This window comes from Canis lupus, chromosome 24 (genome assembly GCF_011100685.1).
Source record: "Canis lupus familiaris isolate Mischka breed German Shepherd chromosome 24, alternate assembly UU_Cfam_GSD_1.0, whole genome shotgun sequence".
NCBI lineage: Eukaryota > Metazoa > Chordata > Mammalia > Carnivora > Canidae > Canis > Canis lupus.
The window spans coordinates 47726122-47731765 of NC_049245.1; the positions used below are offsets into that span (position 1 = coordinate 47726122).

The 5644-nt window shown below is 64.8% G+C and overlaps 2 long non-coding RNA genes across 2 annotated transcripts; one reads left to right on the plus strand and one right to left on the minus strand.

Moving 5' to 3' along the window:
• The first annotated feature begins 707 nt into the window (after positions 1-707).
• Positions 708-3306, plus strand: LOC111092091. Its single transcript, XR_005378119.1, has 3 exons — positions 708-1800; positions 1915-2262; positions 2381-3306. It is a non-coding gene; the product is annotated as an uncharacterized LOC111092091 (long non-coding RNA).
• On the minus strand, positions 942-2156 carry LOC119877493. The gene is made up of 3 exons (XR_005378117.1): positions 1935-2156; positions 1345-1706; positions 942-956 (listed from the first exon to the last, which is right to left on the minus strand). It is a non-coding gene; the product is annotated as an uncharacterized LOC119877493 (long non-coding RNA).
• Positions 3307-5644: the final 2338 nt, after the last annotated feature.

The window sequence follows — 5644 nt, forward strand, 5'->3', positions numbered from 1 at the left end:
CCCACCTTCCCCAACTGGCGCACTGGGCCCAGGAAACACGCACCCCCCCCGCCAGGCCCGATGCCCACCATCCACTCCGTCCCCATGAATGTGACATTAGGCCCTCGTGTGAGTGGACTCGGGCAGGGTCTGTCCCTGAGCCTGGCCGGTCCCACTGCGCAGGACGTCGTCGGGTCCACCCAGGTGGTGGCAGGTGTCAGACGCCTCCCTGGGGCTGGGTTGTCCACCCTCTGCTGACGGACACCTGCTCCGCGTCCTGCTCACCGTGAGCGATGCTGCGGTCGACTGCGTGTGACACACTGCCTCACGTTCTTGGGGACGTGCGCCCGGAAGCGGAGCAGCTGGATCCCCACTTCCCTTTAGCGGCTCCCGAAATAAGTGCTGCCCGCCTGACCTCCCTCCAAGGAGAACCGCTTCGCCCGCGAGTCTGGGACGGACTCCTTCCCCGAGCACTGTCTGAGGTCCCTTCCCGCGGGCGGGGGTGACGGCGCCCCTACCCCACGGTGTGTGCTGCCCGACGAGCCGCCGGCGGACCCCTGGGTAGCCTCCAGGGCTGCCCGCGTGCTCTGCACCCCTCGGGAGCCCGCACCACCCCGCGACTCGGTGGGCCGGGGCCCACACCTGCGCTGCCCGCGGGGGGACGTGCGGCCACGTCTGTGGGCCCCTCCGTGCTCTCGCGGACTCGGCGCGGCTCAGGGCTCAGCGGGCGCCTGCCTTGCGAGCTGGCTCTCACCTCTCCCACGGGCGTGCGCGTGACCGTGTCTCGGCTGCGCGGTGTCTTCCGAAGCACGGGGCCGTTTTAAGTCGATGATGTCGTCAACCTTGTCACGGGCGGCTGGTGCTCTCGGGGCTCATGTTTACGGAGGCTTTTCCCTACCGCGGGGTCGTTCAGACGGTCCCCTGCACGGTCCCTGGATGTCTCCTCACGCAGGCCTCGCGTCCACCCAGCCTGGTCGCTGTGCGAGGCGGAGACAAATTGAACTTCTGCGTGGGCCTCCGTGCCAGCGAAGCCGAGCTTCCCTCAGAGAGCTGCGGGGCCAGCTCCCCGGGCCACACGCGTGGCGTCCCGGGCCCGTGCAGGACCCGCCCTCTCACGCCTCACGGTGTCCTGTTCCCTGCACCTGCGCCTGCCACTCCACCCCCGGCGGGGAGAAGGTTCTAGAGACTGCGCCCCTGTTGGCTCCGCACGCACGTCTGCCCCGCTCTGGGCTTTCTGTTCCCCACGTCCCTTTCCGAATCCGCTGGTGAAGTCGGTCTCTCCGTCCCCGTGTTGTCAGCTTCCCCGCCCCCGGGATGTTGTCGGCGTGGATCTGAATCTACAGATAAATCTAGGGAAACCGTCACCTTTGCGATGGCGTCCCGTCCACTCCGGGCCGACGGCGTGGCCGCGTGCACATGGGCATCGGAATTCCTCAGGTTGGGCTACAGCGTCCCCATCACTGGATTCCATTCCTTGTATTCATTCTTTCTCTTTAATATTTTATTTATGCATTTATCCATGAGACACAGCGAGAGGCAGAGACCCAGGCAGAGGGAGAAGCAGGCTCCCTGCAGGGGACCCTGATGCGGGACTCGATCCCGGGACCCGGGGGTCACACCCTGGGCCCCCGGCGGCCCCTCCTTGTATCTATTCTGATGTGGCTCCTGCTTCGATGTTCACTGTGATGCAGGTTTCTGGTGTTTGTCTTCCTTTCTGCCGTCAGGACCTGAAACGGTGGGTTCAGTCTTGCGCCCAGGGAACCTCCCACATCCGCCCTCGTGCTGACCATGTGCCTCCGCGCTCGGTGCCCCGCCTGCAAGGTCAGGCCTGTCTGGTCCCCGGCGCCGGCCCCCCGTGTCCCGTGAGCCCCGGCGCCCCTCCCCACGGCGCCACCCGTCGTCAGGTTGACCAGATTTCCTTCTCTCCCAGATTAGCTCTAAGGCTTCGAATTTACCTTTGGCGCCATCACATCTTTTCTGTGTCCATGAAGAGAAGACGGTCCCGCGTGGCGCTGTGTGACCTCACGATGCCACTGACCCCAGGACCCTTGAGATCCCTGCCCCTTGCTGCCATGGCCTGCCCAACAGAGCCCCCCACCCCGCCCCCGGGGACCCAGTAGGGGCTCGAACCCCTGGCGCGGGGAGGCCGTCACCCCGGGCCCGTCCAGAGCGCCCGCTCCCCCGGCGCACGGCGCGCCTCTTCCCTGGCGGGCGGTTATTACTGTCCTGCCGCGTGACATCATAATAGGCTGCTGTCCCGGAACACAAAAGCCCTCGGAGACGGTGAGGAGACACGTCCTATTTATGCCGTCACCGACGAGACAGCAGTGGGGACGGGGGGAGAGTCAACATCTGTACCCCGGGAATAACAATGACCTTGTTCTCTCTTCTATCTCTGAAGTCTGCTTAAATCACGCCCTGCGTGCGCGCGGGCAAGAGTGGATTCCTACAAACCCAGGGAAATGCCCCGCAGGGCTCCGGAGTCTGCTGCCTGCCTCAGGTCCTCTCAGGGACCCTGGACGGGGCGTCAAGACCCCACGCGGACCAGACGCAGGATGTTGGGGACAGCTCGAGCCCCCCCGCCCGGAGACCAACGAGGGGCACCGCGCAAACCAGGATGTGCCAGGATGTGCCAGGATCACACAGCCCCAGGCTGGGGTCTCTGCACGCTTGATATTTTCACCACAATTTTGAACAAAATAAACCTAAGGGTTGCTTTACTCCCACAAAACACGAAGAGGCCACACAGAGGAATAAACCAGGGAGCTCAGCCCGACGCCGCTCGCCGGGCCTGCCCTGCCCCTGGCGGTGTCCCGCGCTGGGTGCCCGCAGGCCCTCCCCGGGGTGACGGCATTGCTTCCCGCTGAAGACGGCGCTTCTCATTCCCGCCCGAAGAAGCAACCTGCACCGCGCAGGGGATTTCTCTGACCAAGAAAGAGAAACAAAAGGAGCAGCGGGCGGGGGCGGCACCGGGGGCTCAGCCTGTGACCGGCGACCGCGCCCTGTCCCAGCAGGTGCCACCCGGGGTGCTGGGGACGCCCAGAGTCATGGGAGCCGAGGGGCCCCGGACCCGAGCCTGCCAGAGGCCGCCGGGCAATGCCCACGCGTGCTGAGCGGCGACCCCCGCTTAAAGATGCACCTGGTACTTAGGCCTAATTTATTCTCTTTATTAAAAATGATATCAAACAATATTTCATTCTGCCCTGGGACCCCTGGGTGGCTCAGCGGTTTGGCGCCTGCCTTTGGCCCAGGGCGCGATCCTGGAGACCCGGGATCGGGTCCCACGTCGGGCTCCCGGTGCATGGGGCCTGCTTCTCCCTCTGCCTGGGTCTCTGCCTCTCTCTCTCCTTGTGTGTCTCGTGTATAAATAAATAAAATCTTTTAAAAATATATATATATATTTCATTCTGCCCTTTGGTGGAGACAAAAGGTTCATGAGCCTGCCGCGTGGCCAGGGGTATGCACGTTACTCACGCCCGTGCAGGGCCTGTGTGTCCGCCCTCCAAGGAACGCTCAGGGGTGTGTGAGCCGCGCCCCTCAGCTCCCCGGGAAGACCCCAGCAGCCCGGTGTCGGCGCCGCCGTGTCTGTTATACTTGGGGTGTCAGCCCCAGCCCTCGGGGGCCAACAGGAAGGCAGAGGTGCTCACTGCAGCAGGTGCACACACACAGTTGTGTACATGCGAGTATTTGCACACACACATGCACCCAACACACACGCATGCACACAGGGCCGAGCACATGCACACTCCAAACACCCACACGCACACGCGCACATACGTAGGCACAGACACGCTCCACTGTGTGCCTGCCTTCAGATACACGTGCATGTGTAGCCGTGTGCAGAGGCACACCAACACACATGCACGTATGTGTGCACAGCCCAGGCGTGTGACTGGAGCCAGCAGCCCCAGGTGACCACACTCCCTGTGTCACTTAGCACATGGCCCTCCTGGTTTCTCCTGGTCCCGCGAGGCCCTCACCCCCAGGACGTTAGGTCGGGAAGGGGGCCTTCGCTGATGTAAGGGGTTTGGAGTCCAAGTCTCAGAGAGGGTGGAGCAACTGCCTGAGGTCGCAGAGCGAGTGAGCGAGGCACAGAAGGATTGACCTGGGTCTCGCTGGGGGGCGTCAGCACCAGGGACCTGGCCTGTCTCACCCCCAGGGGAGGAGCATGCCCTGCAACGCCCCACATCAGGGGCCGGCCACCTCCAGGACTGGACATCATGGTCCGGCCCAGCGACGGGGACAGGCCATCAAGGGTCTTGGAAGTGCCCAGACGCGCAAGGCACCCGGCAATGAGAACCCACCCCCGTGGGGACAGGACAGCTCTCTCCGGAGCTACATGCACGACCGACATGCGGGCACCGTGCTCCAAGTCCCAGGCGGGGCGGTAGGTGCCAGGCACCCAGTGTCTGTCTCTGCGGAAGGGAAGCCAGGCAGCGTCCCCCTCTTGTCTGGACACAGGGATCCCAACAGGCGCAGAACCTGCCCCCCACACGGGACCACCTCCACGGAAGCTTGAGTGCACGGTGCAGTTGGGCACGCGGTGCCGAGGCTGCCACCCAGCCTTGCCCCCTTGCCGTGGCCCCTGGCAATGTCCCCAGGGGGGACTGGCCCAAGGAGTAACCAGGGCCCACCCTGGGAAGCCACAGCCACCCCTGGCAGTTCCCGGACCTCGATGTGATTCAAGGCTCCCTCCTGCTCAGGGCTAGTGCAGTAGACAGTCGGGGCCAGAGTGTCACCAAACTTCCCAACGCCTCCACGTGACCACACGTCGCATCACTCGCTCCCAGCAATGCAGAGCCCGGTGGAAAGGCCCCAACCCTGGCGCCCCTCGTCCCCTGCGGCCCCTTCTCCCGGGGACAGTGTGGCTCCTGGGTGGGAGTCCCTCTTATTCCAGCCCACATGGCCATTGCCAGACACTGACGAGGACCCAACCCCCGAGGGGGCTGCTCAGGAACCAGCCGAGGGGTGATCAACGGGGAGCCCCGAAAGCTCGCAGCCCAGAGAGGCCGGGTGGGGGCCACCAGGCTGACTGTGTGGCCGGCAGCGGAGGCGCCTCTGCTTCGGAGGCCCGACACGCCCCCTCCCCGGCGGCGGCCCCACTGTGCGCCCCTGTCCCGGCCGCCCGATGCTACGGTGAGCCTCGGCGGCACCATCTCTTTCCTGACACAGGGACACCAGGCTGACAACAGCGTGTGGGGCCGACTCTGGAGCCTCTGACCCCTTTACGACCCCCCAAAGGCAGCGGATCTTCCTCCCAGGAAGGGCCCGCAGAGGCAGCCCCTCGCCAAGTGCCCGCGGGAGGGGGAGGAGGCTGGGCTGGGGGTCCTGGGCCGCCGACCCCCCTTGGATGCCTGGGCCGCAGGCCGTGCTCCCTCTGCTGGACTGTGAGAGGAGGGAGCGGGACTCTGGGGAGAACCCTGGGTGGACGGGCCAGGGGCACGGGGCTGGGGAGGGGCGAGGGGCGGGCCGGGCCGAGGGCGCCACCGTCCTGGAGGCCAGGCACCTGGCGGATGAGGACGTGGACCGGGGAGGCGCACTTTAATTAGGTTAGTAGCTGCTGGCCGAGTCAATCTTTTGGAAAAATCATTATCTGAGTTCAAGGTCAGTGGCACTGGGTCACCTAATTGATTCTGAACTTGGTGATTTGGGATTCGAGGGGAAG